The following is a 22,039-nucleotide window of genomic DNA, read 5'->3' on the forward strand; positions in this document are numbered from 1 at the left end:
ATTTTCCTATCTAACTTTCTAGTAGACCCTAGTAAACTTCTAGCTCTCATTAAACTCAGTTACTATAGCTCACAATGAAACCTGAAGGTTAGTGATTTTTATTTGAAACAAACAAAAAAGAGACCAGTTTTGCATTTACAACATCAGAACTTCAGGCCATCAGTCCATTTGCTTCCTGTGCTCTGGCTTTAGCCACTCTGAATTTTCTTTTCCCCTCTGAGTTGTCAAGACCTTAGAAGTTCCTGTAGGTTCACTCATAACTTCTGTCTTGCTCAAGATCTACTTCACTTCTACCCTTCTTTCTGGATTAAAGCAACTTTACGACATATGTTACAGGTTTTAGTACCATCTATGTATTATTATTTCTTACTCACTGCTCTTGTCAAGCCTCATAGGGCCTATCACTAATCTTATTTACTTTGCCACTGACAGTAGATCTGTAGGGTCACCCTCTTCCTCCTCATGCCAATCTCTTAGAATCATATCTAAGAATCACACTAAAGGATTTTCTCTAATAGATCCTCCTCAGATAACAACAACAACAATAATCAGCTTCTGAGGAGCTGACATATAAAACAGGAATATTGGATTACTAAACTTTAATTTTATAATGATATGGTTTCTCGAAATAATGTGACAAGAATTCAAATTGGATAAAGTCATATAATGCTCATAGGAACTAGAACTTAGGAAAAAATAATGTGTAATGACTAATTAGCTAAAGTAAAATATCACTTCTTTTCCTTTGGAGATGTTACTAATTATCTTACCTGAAATAAATATGTTTGAAACAAAGACAACATTAAGTGAACGATAGTTCGTTTTAATATGGGAAAGAGGGGAAAGTTTTGAACTTTCTCTTTTTGTTTTTTGTTTTTTTTTTCATTTTATTTATTTCAGAGAGAGAGAGAGAGCAGTAGCAGTGGAAGGGCACTGGGAGATAGAGAGAGAGAATCTTAAGCAAGCTCCATGTTCAATGCAGACACCAACATGAGGCCCAATCCCATGATCCTGGGATCATGATCTGAGCAGAAATCAAGAGTTATACACACTCAACCAACTGAGCCACAGGCGCCCCTGAAAAGTTTTGAACTTTCATTTAGGGTGTGGCTTTTCTATAATTAGGCACCGTCCCAAACAACAGTGTTGCTTGTTCTCAACTGTTTAGTTCTGGGTTATCCAGGAGTGATTCTTGGTGGTAGTGAAATGTGACCGCCTTCCAGAAAAATTGCCTGATCCTTTGGTTGCAGAGAACTGAAGAATATAATTACTAACAAGTCTCTCTCTCTCACTTTTCATCTCATTCATCATCCACCTATGCATCTCCATTCCTGAGGAACTAATCATATGCACATCTATACATGTATAGCACTGTATTTATATATCACTGCACATGTATTTCATTTAGTGTATACATATATTATTTTAAGATAAAATGATAGCTTTCTTGGGGCACCTGGGTGGCTCAGTCATTTGAACATCAGACTCTTGATTTTGGCTCAGGTCATGATCCCAGGTGGTGGGATCAAACCCATATCAGGCTCACTCTATGCATGGAGCCTGCTTAAGATTCTCCTTCTCTCTCTATCTCCACCTCTACCCCTGTCCCTCACTTGCTTTCTATCTCTAAAATTAAAAATTAAAAAAAAATAAAAATGATAGATTTCTTCTATGAGAAAACATTTAAAATCAATTTCAAAGTCCCATTTTTTGTCTTAAGAAAATCAATAACTAAATTTATACCATTAGATTAAAGAATATGTTTCTTTTGAACCAGAGCCACATTATAATATATTGAAGTTTCTAAAAGTTTGTTTTTAACGTAGGTTATAACCTTATTTTTCTGTGGAATTAATTCAGATTTCCTTTGTGCTTATTTTTTTTTTAAAGAGCAAATTGCAACTCAGTCAACAAATCTACATGCCTACTATAGGCTCAGCATTTTATTAACATCATTGGTATTTCTAAAGAGCTTAGAGATTCTTTAGAAAAGATTAACATGTCTAAAATAAGGAAGCAGTGTAAAGGTAAAAAAAAAAAAGAAACAACTAAGTCTGACTTTTTATTGTGACTTCATCACATCAAGTCATGGCCAATCAGGCATGTGATTCTGTGCAAGATATTTTACATACCTGAGATTCAATTTCCCCAATTACAACACTGAGGATATCAGTTATTCTGAAATACATTTAATCCCAAAATTCTGATTCTGAAGAAAGAACAGTAGACTAGAGTGTAGAATCAAGAACTGGGTCAAATGGGCAAAACATATAAGATCTTTTAAAATTTACAGGAGAGAAAATTTGACATGAATTGCAGAGATGAACTCAGTAGAAGATCTGAAAACAGGAAAGGAATAATTTCAGGTTCTAATATCTCCTAAAACCCAGACATAAAGCTAATGGGTGCACATTTTAATGTAGAATCTATTTCAGTGAAGGTAAACTACACAATTTTCTTCTCTTTTTAGCCTACTAAGTCATAACTAATAATATTTTTAATCATAAAATTGGAACAGATTGACACAGACAGGCTTCTCAGTATAGATTCTACTAATGACATATTTTAACAATTCTTTATAAGACAAATTGAAAAAAAAGAAAGTAATCTAACAAAAGATATTTATGTTTAACACTTAGATTCATAAACTTTAAAATTGTGATGGCCATATACCAACATCCTGCTCATTAGATAGAAAGATAGATAGATAGATAGATAGATATTATATACATTATATGGATATTTATGTGTATATGCATATACACATATATGAGTCTATATATATGTGAGAGAGAGAGAGAAAATAATTTCTATTGACAGCAAAATCAGAATACAAAAAACATTTAATGATTATTTCATCTAATTGGTAAAATTTAACAGAGCTTATTATATTTTTAAATACTTTGACAAAATATTTTTAATTGATGGGGCACCTGGGTGGCTCAGTTGGTTAAGTGTCTGACTCGATTTCAGCTCAAGTCGTGATCTCATAGTTTATGAGTTCCAGACCCATGTGGGACCCTGTGCTGACAGTGTGGAGCCTGCTTGGAATTCTCCTTTTCTCCCTCTCCCTCTGCCCCTTTGTTCTCTCTGTCTCTCAAAATAAATAAATAAACTCAAAAAATTATTTTTAATTGATATCAAACCCTTTTTGATACTAATGCTTTTGGCATTTTTTCCTATTGTGAATTTACTTCATTCATTTTTCCAGTCAAATGCCTCTGAATGTTTTCTAGTTAACCACTAGCCCTCTTGCACAGAATGTTCATAATGAACCACAATATTACTACACAATCTGTTGTTATTCTAACATGGTGTAAAATTATATTCAGCTTATACAATATTCTATCTACCTGGATTTATAATGATGTTTTGGTCAACCAAATGTAGTACACACTTATGTGAACTATTGTACAAGCCTTATTTCCAAAAACCTGCTTCTGTTTGATTGAATATTTGAACTTAGAAACACTATTTTACATTTATTATTACAGAAGTTTATCATTTTCACTTCAGACATCTATTTTTGCCTATTGTGATTACTTTGAATTGAAAAAAGTAAGATTTATTGTTTCATCTCTTGTACATTTGTGTCTTCTTCAAATATAATACATGGTATTACATTTGTATCTTCTTCAAATATAATATATGGATTTTTATTTAATAATTCATTTAAAATAACAAGACTGGCGACAGGGAAAGTCTAAGAGGAAGTCCAGACTGACCCAGACCATCAAAATTATTTGCATTTATTGGCTAACTGATTTTCAATCCATTTTGTAACCCTGCCATTGGGTCCACACTTAAAAATGGCAGTTTTTTTTCTCACATGTTTTGTAGAAACCAAACTAAATTATGTGTAGTATGACCCTCATCTTTGAATTTAGCAACTCAAGAAAAAAAATTTTTTTAGGGGAAAAAAAAGAGAAAGAAACCAATAAAATTTGGCAGGGGTTGAATTATTTTGGCCCCGAATCATCACTCAAATTGCCTATGCAATATTTACTCTGTATATTGCTAAAATTATTTCTATGGTTACTTGTTTACAGAGTATAGAATCAACCTTTCTCAACTTTGGAAAAAGAGATTAGTCTGCTATTTGTGTTTTTGACTCTCTTCTAATCTTCTACTTCTCATTGATGAGAAACAGGCTACACAATCATTTGGGGGTGTATTTTGTGTGGGTTTTGATATTGAACTTACTTTAAATGCCTAGAGAAGTTTCAATTACATTAATAATCCTTCCTTTACTGACATCCATACTTGTCAGCTTACTCTTCCAAACTCAGCTAAAATGCTATTTCATACATGAAGTTTTTTGAATTTGAACCTCATTTGATAGTGAACATCTTATCCTCTCCCTGTTTCACCTGAAATATTTTTATAGAGTTTAATTCCACTATGAACTTTTTATTTATTTATTACATGTATGTTTTCTATGTTGAATATTTTAAAAATACATTCTTTCTTTTAAATTCTTTTCAGCCAATTCCAATACCTCCCATCGTTATCGGTCTGTTTCTATGGTCTATTTTTCTCTTGTTTTTTGGAACTGTTGTCCTTTCTTCTGCATGCCAAATAACTTTTTATGTGTGGTATTTTTGAAGTGTGTGTGTCAATTGGCAATTGTGTGAGCCGAGGCTGGTTTCAAAACCTAATAATGTTAGGTCAACCTCCCTTTCATGCCTCTCACTTCAGGACCTTCAACAGTAAAAGAGAAGTCCTGAAATATTCATTGCATCAGAACATCCAGAACTTTTTATCTTAGTCTCTTCTTAAGACTGCCAAATATCCCTGAGCTTCTCTCTTCAGATTCTTAGCCCCAGCACTTCTCATTGTCTCAACACTGTCTGAAGCCTCCGAACATACAGTCCTTGTATTTTATCCAGACATTTTTAAAAGGGATTTTTGGCATAGTAAAAGCTAAACTACCCTGTCCAACTCAGGAGCCGAAGCTTCTGAACTAATTGATATTTTTTATGTATTTATTCCCTGACATATTTATATTCTTTCTCTCCCTTTATCTCTATCTCTATGAATGTTTATATATCTATATCTATGCACATGCCATACATGACTTCGTGGGGTACTGATATTTGAGCTACATATATCTAATTAAGGGCAGAGAGATAGTTGGATGATTTTTATATCAGTGATGTTTTGTATTCATTTGAAACTCAAAAATGAATAAATTAGGGGCCTGGGGTAATTGTTCTTTGGTGGGATATCTGAGATTATCTTTCACAAATTAACTAGTTTCAGTTGGGCTAACTTGTGTGATGTCTTTTTTTCATTACTTGCCATACTCTCTCACTTATTCAGATTTCTAGAACCTTACGTTCTTTTTATTTTACTCATATTTACTGAATTATTTATTCCAACTATGATCTACTAGCTCTTTTTAAAACTAATTATTCCTTAACTATTAACTCTTTCACTTTCAAAAAAGTAAATATTTTACTTTCAGAATAAAGACTTCACACTCACGAAAGAAGAGAATATATTACCACATAATCTACAGATTATTTCAACTGTTCAACTAGGTCTAATTCAAGTTTCTAAGAGAAGAAGCAGTTCTTATAAATTCTTCCTGGTAACTATCAAACGAAATGTCTATTTATGTTTGGTCTGGAGATCTGGGCAACTAACTGCCAGTCAATTCACTTATACCAGTATTTGGAAAGTAACCTATACCATTTCCAATAACAACATTCACAAAACCTAACTGGATTCTTGTCAAGAACATCTTTTACCAGAAATTTGGTAGATGAGCAAAACTAAAAATGAGATGTTCTAATTATCTTACTTACGTCTTTTTAACTTTAATTTTGCTGTTTCATAAGCACAAAAGAACTAGTGTCCTTAATTCCTTGTTCCAAAATTCACAATTCATGAATTTTTTCTCTTATTATTTAAAATGCCACAGGGCACCTTCATGGCTCAGTTAGTTAAAGGACCAGACTCTTGATTTTGGCTCAGCTTATGATCTCATTGTTCCTGAGTTTGAAACCTGTCTTTGGCTCCACACTGACAGCGCAGAGCCTGCTTGAGATTCTCAGTCTCCCTCTCTTTCCGCCCCTCCCCCACTTGCATGCACGCGTTCTCTCTTTTGAAATAAAAATTTTTTAAAAATTAAAAAAAAAATAATAAAATGCCTGCTTGAGCTCCAACCATCACATCTACCATCTAACCAGCAGAATTTTTAAGTGAAAAAAAGACACTTTTAAAATGACATTTCCATTAACCAGGGCACATATATTTTATTTCTCTTATTCTAGAATTTACATATACGAATTGCTGGGAGATATGTTAGTTTAGACCATTAAGTGTCACCTGGAAATCTCTGATGTTATTTCAAAGACAGAAAGGAATATCCTATGATGGGGTAAGGAACAGGCAGTCTCTGTCACAATTAACCATTTGAAGAGGGTCTCCTAATCCTTTTTGAATTATTTATTTCAATGAGAATTTTAGCTTTATTGTCACTGACCATATCCAGGAGTAACAAAATGACTTTTTAGAAAGCATTACATTTTACAACTTTTTAAATAAAGCAGATTGATGGTTTCAGTGGTCAAATGCTATGGCTCATTTTATATATAGCATTATTTCATAAATTGTTGAATCAGTTTACTTTTTTAAACAGAATCCTGCTACCCCAGAACAACCTGGCCTCAGTTTAGATGAGATAATTTTACTCAAGAGAATAACCTTTTATGATATTCCCTAGCTTTTATGTCATTAAGAAACTGTATGATGAATAAAAATATCAATTTGTCAAGTGCAAACTTAAATAGACAATGAGTAAGTTTTGGTGACTGATCATTATAGCAGGTTGTCTATTTACCTATTGTGGAATATTTTAGCAAATCATCCTAGAAATTAAACCTATAAGTCTCTTTAACACTACTTCAGACACTACCATTAAAATGTGTTTTAATGAGGGGCGCCTGGGTGGCGCAGTCGGTTAAGCGTCCGACTTCAGCCAGGTCACGATCTCGCGGTCTGTGAGTTCGAGCCCCGCGTCAGGCTCTGGGCTGATGGCTCGGAGCCTGGAGCCTGTTTCCGATTCTGTGTCTCCCTCTCTCTCTGCCCCTCCCCCGTTCATGCTCTGTCTCTCTCTGTCCCAAAAATAAATAAAAAACGTTTAAAAAATAATTTAAAAAAAAATGTGTTTTAATGAAATGGCTCTGTTGAGGATGTCACTTACATGAATTATTTTTCAAAAGAGCTACTTAAAATTATTTTTAAAATTTTTTACAATTATCTATTGTTTGTTGAAATGTCCTTGTTTTAGAAAATCAGAAAATTACTTTAATGGATTCATTATGTGACTAACTGAACAAACAACTATGTATACATAGCCCAGTTTTTCAGAATTACCAAGTGCTAGTCCCAGAAATGGCCTTTTATGATATTTAGTCTCTGCTTTGTATATTGCCAAAAATTATATTTTAATGCAGAAAAAGCATATTATATTGCCTTGTATTATAGACAAGAATAAATAATAAGTTGTCATATTGGCACAGTAGAAACTATTGTGATAGTAATGTTTTTTACTATCACGATTAATATATATGATAGTATAATACTTTGAAGTCACTTTTAGGGAAAAAATAACATATCATTGCATGGTGAAATAGAAAAAAAGTCTTGTAAATTCAAACAGGTACAAACAAATTCCTCACTCATATGTATGTGTGATTTCTAAGAGTCCTTATGATTGCAAATATTTGCTTTCAAACAAAAGTACCCAAAGTTATAAGGAAAAAGGCAGTTTTCTTTTATGATTTTACTAATTAATAGAGAAGTGATGAAAATTTTCAACCCAATTTTTTTTTCTTTGACATTATACAAGAAAACTCAAATAAAACTTGGGAATGTCATTCTGAATTTATATATCTACGAATCTAGAGCCCTATTCTTCAGTTTTTTGACAGTGTTGCACTTAACTAGACTTACCAAGGAGTTTGAAGTAACAAGTCATTTTATCTTTAGAATTTGGATGAGTTCTGTATTAAATTGGCCTGTAAAAACGTCAAAATCAGTGACTGTGATTAATGAAAAAAGCATTTGAACTGAGGATAAAATTTTAAAATAAAATGTATTTCAGAATATTTAAATAAATCAATTATTCTACCTTTTTTAATGCTGTGTTTATATTATTTATTTCCAAATGGATATATATTCACATATATCATCAGAATTAAAAAACACATACATTTGTGTATTTATAATAATTTAAATATATGTAACAGTCATTGTGCCATCAAGAAATAGACATACAAAAGAGGTAGTTGAAGATATTTTAATAAGGAGAATATTTGCAAAAGTGTAGGGAAGAATAATAGAAATCAACTGAGAATAGTGAAACACCCTGATGTAGCAAAAGAAAAAAATGCCATTATCACCTGTAAGCTGGAAGTAGTAAGGTAGATCAGTAGTTACCACATACAGGAGAGCTCTAGACTTCCACCCAAGAGAAGATTGTCTGACAGGAAGGATTGTTTTATGAAGACAGATGGATGGTGAGGAAAGATCCAGCACATCTCTCCCTTCAGTTGGTTGATTCCAATGTCCGATTCTAATTAAGACAGCTTGATTGTGGTCTACAACACAAGGAAATGCAAAATAGAAAATATTGGGGAGTGGATCTGAGGATGAGAGTTTATTGGCTATATTCTTTTACATTAGCATTGGGGTATTTTCAGAAGCGAGAGAAAGAAATGCCTAGACTAGCTTAAGAAAAGAATATCTTGGATTCCTGGCATATCAGTTTGGGAATTTTTATTACGTTAGGATAAGTTTAAGAAACAAATACTGAATTCTAGAGAGAAAGATATTGGGTTACTGAAATTGGGGTTAGCTCCACTAAGACTCTCCATCCATTCATCCATCCATCCATCCATCCATCCTTGTATCCATCTCTATTTGTCATTTTTTTTCATCTTTCCTATTGACAGAATATGTTCATGTGGTTAAGATAATAGTGACAGTTTGCATACTCTTGTCAATTTAATGATCCCAATAGGAAAAATATTTTTTTCCCAATTTCTACCTATTTTATTTAAAATAATAGGAGCACCTGGGTGACTCAGTCAGTTAAAACTGTCAAAATCATTTTCTGATGTTTTTACAGGCCAATTTCATACAGAACTCATCCAAATTCCAAACCATCTGACTCTGAGTTTGGGCTTATGTCATAATTTTATGGTTGGTGAGGTCAAGCCCAACATCAGGCTCTGTGCTAACAGCATGGAGTCTGCTTGAGATTCTTTCTCCCTCTCTCTCTCTCTCTGCCCTTTCCGTGCTCACTCCCTTTCTCTTTCAAAAAAAGTAAATAAATAGCAATAAAAAATTAAAAAAATAATGCCGATAGCCCTATTTAGCAAATGCATACAGAAGAATATGGTTGGAGAGAGGTGCATCATTTAAATTACAAGTGAACAAACACATTTTGCAGAAATTCATGTACATGAATTTACATCAAAAGAGGTACCTGGCTGCTAGGTTCCTTGATCTCCTTATCTCCTTTCCTTTGCTCCACTTCAACTACTGTGTCCATTATCAAGTTCTGACACTAGCTATAATCAGTCAGAGCTCATGTTATTTATGAGACAATCCAAAAATATAATTTAGTTTAAAAAAGCATTCTAATTTCCAACTACCAATTCTTATCCTTCTGGTTCACTTAATTAAGTTCTTTTAATATAGTAGTTCTTTAACCTCTAAGAGATCTAAAACACATGTAATCTTCCATGTTTTAAATATTCTTCAGATACCTTCTGACTTCTGCTTTAGATAGTCTGATTTAGTCATCTTTCATTCATTCCTTTATGCTTTATCATTCTTATCTATGCTATTATCTAAGCATTTTCTCTGTCATTGTTATTTTATATCCATGATCTCCTTAAACCTTTACAATAATATTCAAGAGACAATTGTTATTATCTTCACTTTTCAGATGAGAAAACTGAGACCCAGGATTAATCTGTTCAATACCTTGTAGCTGAAATCAAGAGCAGATTTGCACAGCTCCAGACCCCATAGTTTCCACATGAAATGGAATTATTAATCTATACAAAATCACAGAAAAAAAAAAAAAACAAACGATGAATGATCAGGAAAATGTATTTATAATTTTAAAGTTTAAAAAATGTATTCGTATTCTCCTAATGGAAATATCTATGTTGTAAGGGAGTACAAACTATTTTATTACATTTTTTAAATATGTGGTTTAAAATATACCTTTGTTGTTTCTCAGATTCAAATCATAAGATCAACTTTAAAAATAGCTATGACTGTGCTGCTATGAATTTAGGGGATCAGAAACAGAAGACTATAAAGTAACTTAGATGCATGAGACTACTCTTTATAGCTAAAATGTATTATTGCCTGAAGAGAGCCATTTGTATATTCCTTTTCTAGGACCAATCACTTCAGATAATCATGTTTTTCTTTCATTTTTACAACTATACATGAAATTACAATAGATACTTAGAAGGGTAGATGAGTTAGAGACAAAGTGCTTATATAACAGACAGTGTGACATAAAGTAATGTTCATAGTCTTTATATAAATCTGAAAGTTCATTGCTCACCCTGCTGTTTCCTAGCAGTGAAAAAATTACTTAAGCTCTTCAATTATAATTTACTTCATCTGCAAAATAATAACAGTATATATCTAGGCATTCAATAAATAATCTTTGAAATGATAAATCAATACTTAAGAACACCTAGGATGGAGATTGACAAAAATTGGTAATCAGTAAAATATAATACTAAAATATGAAAGATAAGTAACATTGAACTATTTTTTTCATGTTTCAAAAATTTTCAGGGAACTATATCTTACTGGAAAAAAAAATACTGTGATTTGCTTGACCTGCTGATTTAAGAAACTTTCCTGTCAAACCAATTTTATTTCTTATGACTGCATTTATGTTCCAAGACAATTAGGATTTGAAAATGCTTTTAAATCCTGGAAGTTAGTCCATCTTCTTTCAGACTTTTTTCTAGCCAAGAGTTGTTGGCTTAGTTGGGGATAAAGGCTTCCAACTACCAAGAATGAGTTTCTTTTTTTTTATTTTTAAAACATTATTTGAATCCTGATGCTTTCTACATATATCTTCTATAAATTAATCATTGCTTTTACAAATGCAAATTGATACCACAAAAAGAAAAACCTTGCAAAATGTATTAGTTAAGTTTTCTGGAGTTTTATAAGTGCTTTAAGATTAATGGAAGATGTAGGCACCAAAGTAAAATTCCTTCAATCACCACATTTAAACAGAAGAAAATTCAGAAGGAGAGAAGGTCATATTTTATATTCAACTAGCAAAATATCAAGTATTTTTCCATCATATTTGTTGAGATTTCTAAGTCCCTTGATATGTAATGCTCTCTAGAATACACAGCTAAAAAGAGAAAGAAATGAGATTAATTAAAATCTAGTTTATTTGGGCCTACTGATAATGAAATTCAGCTTTTAAAGAAGGAGATAGAGAAAGCTCTTGGCTTAACAAAGTTAGACAAGTTTCAAATTTCAGTTACAACAAACCCCTTAATACTTTTCAGGTAGTCAGAGGACTTCATTTTAAATCCCTTTGAGTAGCTTAAGAACTTATCATTTTAGCAGCCACATTGGAAAAATAAGCAACACAAAGGAAACTTCTATTTACTAAGAAAAGGGCTTGTCACAGCTTTAACATGCAAAAGAAAACAAATTTAAAGTAAAATACTCCCAACAAAAACAACAACAATAACTAAAAAAAACAAAGTAGAACTATAAAAGCCAACAGAGAAAAAAAAATCATTTTATCTGCTTTTATATTTCCTACTACTCTGGTGATATTGATCAGTTCAAGTAAAAAGAAAGAAATGCATAAATATATTTTTAAATTATTTATTTCAATTTAACTGTTTGTCCCTCAAGGGTTAAATAAGACTTTTACAACTTTTCAAAAAACAGAATCTATCCAACACAATATAGGTTTGGTGAAGGTTTTCTCAGAAGGGAGAGTAAAAGTAGTCTTGGAAATTTTTTCTTTCACTTTTACTAAAGTTCCCATAGCTGATGTCCTCAGGGCTTTGTTTTGTTGTTGTTTTGTTTTGTTTGTCTCTAGTTTATGGCCATATTTGCAGTTAAAAATGTGGAATGCTCAATTAAATTTGCAGTTAGTTAATATTCAGCCTAAGAATGCGTGATGTAATATTTGAGACATGCTTCTACCAAAAATATACCCATCTATCTGATTTTCAAATTTAATTCATTTTCTATTTTATTTGGCAACATTAGTCCAGTCATGCTAAATTCTTAGTAAGTTAAGATCCTTTCTAGTGTTCAGGGAAGGCTGCTCCTTTAATTTTCACTGACTTTGCGAGATAAAGGGCAAAGGCATATTCTTAGCAGGTAGGCAAAGTAAAATAAGTGAAGTTAAGTTTAGATGGAATAAATACAACTCAGTCATTAGGCCTGTGTTTTAGCTCTTACTTCTTAGTAAGTTTCTCAGTTGATTTCTTCTTATTATCACACATCAATTTTAGGCACATAGTATTCCAAGCTGACTTACAATATTTATCACTTAACCTTTTTATTTTTCCTTTGAAAGAAGAAATTCTTAAATTGGAACACAATTTTGTTCATATTTGCCTTGATTTTTAAGTTTTCTCTGTATTAGAGTAGAAATGGAAATATATACATAAAAAGAACAATAAAATGTAGTGTTAGGCTTTAAGGCATGTGGAAATTCTATAGTAGTTTCTTGTTCATTTGCTTTTTATCATTTTTCCTTTTGTTTTAATTAATTTATATAATTAGGAACCTAAGAATCCTATATACAGTATGTTTGCTCCTGAGCAAAAAAAAAGTAAATATGGACAATTATTCCTTTTTATTTCATGTCTGATATAGAAGGAATAAATTTTTCTCAGTATTTCTGTTGACATTATACTATTTAATTCAATTTTATTAAATTCACAAAGGACCAAATTCCTGGGTAGAAAGAAGTAACAAGTAACTCCTTTGTAACAAGGTATGATTCCTATCAGGTTCTCTCTTCCTCAGGAAAAAAAAAAAAAGATACATTTATTTATTCTGCAAATATTTATTGAGTGCCTACTGTGTACTAAGTGTTATGTTTTAATATATTACTAAAAGAGCATTGGGGGCGCATTGATTTTATTCTAGGAGCAAATTGTCTGAAAATTAAGCTGAAAACTCACCATCAATTGCCAGGATAAAGTTAGCCCTAAGCCTTCTTCTCCCAATAAGAGGAAATAAAGCCATGTTTTGTTTATGAGGGCCATGCCTTACTCTCTTCACACAGGGGGAATGTAACATCCCCAAATCCCCCAAACCCCAGCTATCCCAGCATCTCCAGTGCTGGGCACTAGCTTTCCACATAACTTTAGAAGCGTTGACATCCATGCCTAGACTTGCGGGTACAAAGCACCTTGCATATTTCTACATTGACAGGACCTTTTCCTCCTGTTGCTTCATTGGAGGAAGATGCATAGAGAGGAGAGTTTTCTCTACAACTAAACTCTCCCATACCCAACAGAAATCCTGACCTGAAACATATTTCCACAAAATAATGTGGAGCATGAGAACCCAGATGCATCTCTACACTGATGAGCTTCCTTTTTGTTTCTCTCCAGTAAAACTCATTTCTTAATCTATTCTAATTTGGTGAAATCTATTTAAAACAACATGTACCAGTGTCAGTCCTAAAAACACCTGCCTTTTATGAGAGGTTTTTGGCAGCATATTCTTATTTAATTTGTATAAACATTCAATATATAATTAAACTTCCTTTAGATTGTAAGTATGCTATTTCTTTTCTGCTTTTTGATTTGATTTTTTACATTGATTTTTATGTAAGCTAATAAAACCTGTATCTCTCTAGAGAAATAAAACGCAAAATAATGTAAAGCAGAGAGTGTAGCAATCTGTTTTTAACGTGCACGGACTTAAAAACTTGCAGAAACTAGGGGCCCCTTGGTGACTAGGACGCTTGAGCATCTGACTTCAGCTCAGGTCATGATCTTAGGGTTCCTAGGTTCCAGCCCTACATCAGGCTCTGCGCAGACAGGTCAGAGAGGGGGATTCTGTGTCTCCCTCTCTCTATGCCCCTCCCCCTCTCATGCTCTATCTCTCTCAAAAATAAATAAAACATTAAAAAAAATGTAAAAAAAACACTTGCAGAAACTAAAAGTTTAGTGAAGCAAAATTGAACATATTTTATTGTTCTATGTAATGCGTTTATACCTTTTTACTGAAGCATATTGCACACTCAAAACTTCACAAATCACAAATGTACAACTCAAATTGTATAAACTATTCATTAGTTTATTAATAAATGGTTTGTTAAAGTTTTTAAATGATGGATATTTAATTTTATTAAGTTTTATATGTTGATAAAAATGAGTATATGATTTCTAAATTCTGTTAACATAATGAATTAAATCGATTGAAGCTTGAAGGTTTAAACTATTATCACATTCCCCTTCAATGAATCCTGTTTAGTTGCATTATAAAATCTTGTATAACATTGATGTCAGTTATTTAATTAAATATTTGGTAGGATTCACTACTGAAGTCATTTGATCCTGAATTTTAATTTGTGGGAAGCCATTGTTAAATGTATAAATTCAATATATATATTAATATATACAAATATACACTATAAATTAAGTATACAAAATATTTATATATTACAAATTTAACATATATATTAATATATAAATTTTTAAATATATTCTGAATATACATCTGAATTATTTATATATTCTGAATATACATCTCTTATCAGATACTTGATTTACAACTGTTTTCTCCATTTTGTGGGTTGTATTTTCACTTTCTCAACAGTGTCCTTTGGACCACATAGGTGTCTGAATTTCAGAAGATAAACTAAAAGTAATAATAAATATAAAAGCAAAAATAATAAAATATGTTTTAAAACCTCTATTAAAGGAGACCACCAAAGCTAAAAGTGGTTCTTTGAAAAGAGGATCAGAAAAAAAGAGAGAGAGAGAAGAACCAATACCAAGAATAAAAAAGCAGACATTCCTACAGATCCCACAAATAAATAAAAATAGTAAGAAGATATTGAAAACACCTTTAAATAATTTGATTTGGTTTAGCTTGTTTAAAATAAATTATTAAGATTGACCTCAGACACTAGTCTCCTGTTCTTTTGGTTAGCTTATAATTGGTTAATATTTATTATTCTATTTTCCCCTGTATTATCTTGGTAGCTACACATTATTTATATTTGTTTACTGAAATTATTTTATTTTATTTTATTTTATTTTATTTTAATTTTTTTTAACGTTTTTTATTTATTTTTGAGACAGAGAGAGACACAGCATGAACGGGGGAGGGGCAGAGAGAGAGGGAGACACAGAATCGGAAGCAGGCTCCAGGCTCTGAGCCATCAGCCCAGAGCCCGACGCGGGGCTCGAACTCACGGACCCTGAGATCGTGACCTGAGCCGAAGTCGGAAGCCCAACCGACTGAGCCACCCAGGCGCCCCGCTGAAATTATTTTAGAAGATAAGTAAGATTTTATGACAAGTTTTCCTTGGTATATCAAATTCTAACAGTAAGTAAATTACTTTTACTTCTCTTTGGATAATACAGAAACATTTTAGAATTTAGATCACTTCAACTTCTTTTACCTTCTCCAATCATGTTACTTTATGTACTTTAAATATATATCTTTAGTTACATGAGATATAAAAATATTGTCTAGTTACAACTCCATTCATTATACATAGCTAGGTTTATACCTATCATGTTATTCATTAATCTGAAATTCTGAGGGTCCTAGTGTACCTGTGAAATCATCTTCCCCTTGTCTAAAAAAAATCCTTTACTATTTCTTTCATCATAGGTTTGCAGGTGACAAATTCTATCAAATTTTCATTACCTGAAAATGAATGCATTAAATATTCATTTTTGAAGGATGTTTTCACTTGGCATTGAATTCTAGATTTGCAATTATTTTCTTTTGGCTTGTCAAAGATGTCATCCCATTATCTTTTGGCATTTTTTCTTTTTCCTTTTTCTTTTTTTTTCTTTTTATTTATTTATTTTTTTGATAAGTCAGCTATCTATCTTATGGGTGCTCCTTTGAAATAAGTTCTTCACTTCCTTGACTCCTACTTTGGCTGATTTTTAAAAGATCTTTTTTTAATTTGTGTAACTTTCTACTTTATTCTGTTTGGGGTTCAGAAAGGCTTTTGGCATTGTGGCTCGGCATTTTTTAATTTAATTTAATTGTATTAATTTTATTTTATTAATTTATTTTGTAATAGAAGTCTCTGTTGCTTTTCAAAGTTTACCTGTGTTGTAATTTCCAACTTACATTCTATTGTGAAAATTCTTTTCCTGTTATCTCACTTTTCCTGGGTGCCTTAGGAATAGGCTGTGACCGTGAACCTACCAATTAGTATCCATCCTCAGTGCTTCTGGAAAGTCTTAGGTGGACTGTAAGAAATATCAAGTTGAAATTCAGATTCTTTCATTTTCCACTTTCATCAAAATCTTGGAGAATGGCCACTTGCAATATGGTTTATCAAGTTGGATTAAGAAAAGTTTTCTCAAGATTTTTCTCCTAAGAAATGTATACTGTAACTTGACCTAGATCCGAATATCTGAAATAGCTGAACTATCTCCCAGGTGAACAGTGAATTACAAATAATATGTGGCTCTCTATGTTGGAAAATACATTGAATTATGTCTTTTTATGTCTTTTAAAAATAATTTTATTTTATTTCATCATGATAAGTGAACTTTTTAATCCCTATCTCCTATTTACCCCCATCCCCTTCCACCTACCTCCTCTCTGGTAGCTATCAGTTTGTTCTTTATAGTTAATTTCTTGGTTTCTCTCCCTCTCTCTCTCTCTCTCTCTCTCTCTCTTTCTCTCTCTCTCTTTTCCCCTTTGCTCATTTGTTTTGTTTCTTAAATTCCACATATGAGTGAGATCATATGCTATATATCTTTCTCTGACTGACTTATTTCACTTACATTATACTCTAGCTCTATCCATCTTGTTGTAAATGGCAAGATTTCATTGTTTTTTATGGCTGAATAATATTCCATGGTATGTATATACTACTGCATCTTTATCCATTCATTTATCAATAGACAATTAGGCTGCTTCTATAGTTTGGCTACTATAAATAATGTTGCAATAAATATAGGGTGCATGTATCCCTTTGAACTAATGTTTTTGTATTTTGGGGGTAATTACGCAGGAGAGCAATTCCTGTATCATAGGGTAGTTCTATTTTTAATTTGTTGAGGAAGCTTCATACTGTTCTCCACAATGGCTGCACCAATTGGCATTCCCGCCAACAGTGCAAGAGGGTTCCTTTTTCTACACATCCTTACCAACACCTGTTTTTTCTTATGTTTTTTATTTTATCCATTATGATAGGTGTGAGGTGCTATGTCATTGTAGTTTTGATTTGTATTTCCCTAGTGGTTAGTGATGTGAAGCATCTTTTCATGTGTTTGTTGCCCATCTGTGTACCTTCTTTACACAAAAGTCTATTCATTCCTTCTGCCAATTTTTTAATTGGATTATTTGTTCTTTGGGTATTGAGTTGTATCAGTTCTATATGTATTTTGGATATTAATCCTTTATTGGTGTCTTTTTACATTTTATTTAAAAGAGTCAGCCATAATATCTTTTATATCTCTTAGATATTATATCTTCCATCTCTTAGAATTCTTAGATTTTAATTATATGATTGTTGTACCTTTTAACTATATCCTTTGTCTCATGTTTTTTTTTTTTTTTGTATATTAATCATTTCTTTTTTGTTTGCTTTATTCTGAATACACACACACACACACACACACACATACACATACACACACCTCAGGTCAAAATTTTCCCTTCAAATGTAGTTAATACGCCAGGAAACACATATGCAAGATCATTAATTTCAGTTATTGTACTTTAATTTTTATTTCCAATAGGTGATTTCCTTATTTCTTTTTTTTGTTTGTTTTTTGTGTTTTGTTTGTTTTTAGTTCTCTACCAAAACATGTCTTGCATTCCCTTACCTGAAAGTTATTTTTAAGCCCATGTTTGATAGCTCTGTTATATTTCCCCATAGGCCTGTTATTTTCTGTTATTTCTTTGTTTTTTTACATCAGTTGTGTCTTGTTTAGTAATGTGCCTGATAATGTTTCATTCTATGAAAGGTATCATACATAAAAAACTGTATCCATACTTTAAAGTTTAGAATAAAGCTTTTTTGTCAGAGATTAATTATAATTATTAGTAAGGTTGTTGACTGTTTAGTCCTTAAATTGCTGCAAAGATAGCATTAAAAGAGTTGGATAGACACAGAATTAATTGAGACAAAATTCTGTTTGTTTGTTTTTTTTCCCACCTCACATATATTACCGAAGAAGTCCCAACACATTAACATTTTTTTCAGATTATTTTTGTTAAAATTTTGGTTCTGAAGTGCAATGTGTTCTTTAAAAAATTTAAGATAGTGCATTTAATTGTTGCTAAATAATATCGTACTCTAAGTTGCAATTTTCTCTTAAAAAATTAAGCTAGTGCATTTAAAGTTTTGCTAATATTTCTGGAGCTTTCTTTTCAGAATTAAAGAAAATATACAAGGCCACGCTCTAGCAAGTATTACATATGTATATTTATATACACTTTGAGTAAAATTACATAGTTTAGCTCTAAATATCTGTAACTCCTTAAAAAATAAAAACTATATTCATATATTTTGTTTCCATTCACCCTGGCTCAGTGTATTATCAGACATTTGGGACAATTTTGTAACATTTAACTGTCCTCTCTGCTTCTGATTTTAAACTATTCTATTCTATTCTACATTTAATTCATCCTAAACTACCTCCTTTAAAATATTTTTTTTTTCTGACAATCTTTTTGTTGCTTTTGTTTGACTATAGGTTAATGCACATACTCCTTTGCAGACCAAGCATAATAGCTTGCAATTACTAAATCTCTTCCATGGCAGTTGAAAACACATATGTAGCATTCCATACACTTAATCCCTGAAATTTATTCTTTATCCCTATTTTATAGTTGAAGACAGTTATTAAGGTAAATTAATAGTAATTTATACTATTTATTTATACTATTATTAATTAATAGTTTTTAATCACACCAAGCTCATTGACTGAACCAACATCACTGCATCATATCAAGGTATCTGACCCTACCTTTAATGTTTCTCATTTAGTTTTCAACCACAGAATATTGTGATGGGCACTTAAGACATTTTAGCTCTTTAGTTTATTTTAAAGTTCTGTGCAGAAAAAAGAGCTTCAAAGTCAAGCTGACCTAAGCAACCTGGATAGTATCAATCTTTTAGTTCTATTATGATGGAAATAAATGGCTATAAAATAAGTATTTAGAAGAAACTCTGGTCTTCATTACCTCTGCTTCACCCCCAAGTAAATACTAAGGAAAATGACCATTATGTTTTTATAAATGAATTGTGGTTATAGTGGTATTTCTCTGATGTATTTTAAAGGGCACTATAAAGATTCTTTACACTTAAAAAATCTTGGCAAATGTTTGTTGCTCTTTAAAGCTTCTTAATGTAATAATGTATCCCAGGATATTGATTTATCTAATTATCTGTTTGACAGGCATCCATTTATTTCCTTGTGTTTTTATATTATACATATTAACTTGTATTTACTGATTTCAGCATTCATGCATCTGTATCAAAATATTAGATTAGATGTTAAATCAGGGAACACACATTCAATTGTGTTTCTTGTAATGAGATAGCTGTTGCTGAAATAATAATTCAAGGCATCATTCCTGACAGTGGAATATTTCCTTTTTTTTCTTTTTGCCAAAATATTAAATGAAGCTTTGAGAATTTAGGTAATAATATAACATGCAAAATTGTGTTGTTTACAAACTTAATCCGAGAGAAAAGTGTTATTTTACAGATCAATTTCCTTTATTTATTTCAAAGGCTTAGTTAGTTCCAGATTCAACTGAATCCATGTGACCATGAAATGAACAATACACTTGAGAATACAGTTAAAAGTTTTAGCATCCACATAAAAATGTGTAAACACCAGAAAATCTAGCTTCATCTCTGCACTTCAGAACTACTAATCTCAGTGTTGTTTAAAAAATTAAATCTAATATAAATTTCACATTTAAATTTGTACGACTTAACTTTTTCTTTATTACAAAGATCAATAAACAGATAATTCATCAAAATGGATACTCAGTTTTCAAAAGTATATAAAAAACCATAATCTAAACTAATATGAAAAAAATCTTCACACTGAGTGAAACTATACATATGCATGTATAGTTGATGTGGCAGTTCCATAAATTAGAAATTATTTGAAGGTGATTGGTAAAATCATGAGCGATATTCTCCTTCTCTTGAGATTTCATAATTACTTCAAATCAATGACATCTGTGTCTTTAATTTGTCCTTTCTCCTAATGAGAAGGGAAGTTTTGACCCTATAACACGATTACATATTGGGCCTATAAGTTTGGAATAGAGGACAGAAAACAATTTTAGTCCATATGTCTGTGTACCAAAGGGAACTCCAAGACTTGATAAAGCTCTTACATCATGCAGAGAGCCTAAACTTTGAGCTAGACAAAATGACTGAGTGGGACTCACATTGTCTCCCTGAGGGATAGTTAAATATGTTCTATATTTGGGAAGGATATCATTATGTTAGATGAAGAAAACAGTCTTTGACAAAGGAAGCAAGGATGTAAAAATTCACATGTTCTGCCACAATTTATGAGTATCTTTTTTTCCCAAATCCCTACCAAGAATTCAAACTCTGAGCCGCTTGACTACACAGCATTTTAATTAAGGAATGGCAATGTTCTTAAAATCCAAGAACTCTGAGAATGAGACATTCCTTGAGTAACCGATATCATGGGGACCCCAATTAAGGAAAGATAAATCAAGACCATTATAGGGAATAGGCAACATGTTCAAAGAACAACAAAGAGACAGTAAGATACTGCCACCAGCAAAAAATGATAGCAGACCCTATATTTTAATCAGTATAAACATAAATGAACCAAATGCAGAATCTTTTGCAGTCGACTCCATAGACCAAGCATAAGGAAAAAGTATAATGAAAGACATCTGATAAGCTCTAGTAATTCAGATGAAGAATAATTTACTAATTGCTTAGTAAGGAGAGGTAATTAAATGAGCATAGTTCTTTTATCATCTTATTATTTGTAATATATGGAAATTAACTATCAAATAATGGGATATAAAGGATGTGGCATTGAATGATCATGTCATGAGAGACAAACAGTTGTTATCATGATTTTGGAGGAAGGAGACATCTTTATAGGTTTTAAGCTTCAAAGAGAACTCAAGGTTTTTGTTTTGTTTTATTTTTTAGAGGAATCATATAGACACATAGATGCATGGACAAAAGGTAGGGTAGTATAAAGTAGGGCATTATTAAGTATAAAACACTTTTAGGAAATAATGATTAGATTTTTCTTAATAGCTGTAAGATTTAATATAATGACTCAGCAAAAGTCTTTCTTTTGACTTGTCTCCAGCATACAAAGAGTCTGGGATGGGTTGGTTTGGTTCGGAGAATCAAAAAGACTGGATGCAGACTGTGGTGAGTCTTAATAGAGTTGACATTGGACACCTGGATCTAATCAAGGCATCCCTATTTCCAAAGGGACAGAATAGGGCTGGATCAGTGTTTTCAGTGTCAGCAATTTGCCAGTCTTGCAGGTGAAGCTACAGAGGGAATGGTTGAATAAAATGGATGTTTTAATAATGTTCTTTACATAAAGACCCTTTATTCTGGCTATCCACAGGATAAAAATTTCTGCTTTTACAAGACCTTTGTGGACTCTTCCCAGCAGAGTAAAAACTAGTTATTCAGCCTCAAGCAATGAATGACAACTTCTACCTGGAAGTCAACATATGCTGCTGGGAATGTTCACTCAGCTAAGAATTCTTGACCTAAAAATTGGTAAATATAAATTAGTAAATA

Source organism: Panthera uncia, assembly GCF_023721935.1.
Source record: "Panthera uncia isolate 11264 chromosome A1 unlocalized genomic scaffold, Puncia_PCG_1.0 HiC_scaffold_16, whole genome shotgun sequence".
NCBI lineage: Eukaryota > Metazoa > Chordata > Mammalia > Carnivora > Felidae > Panthera > Panthera uncia.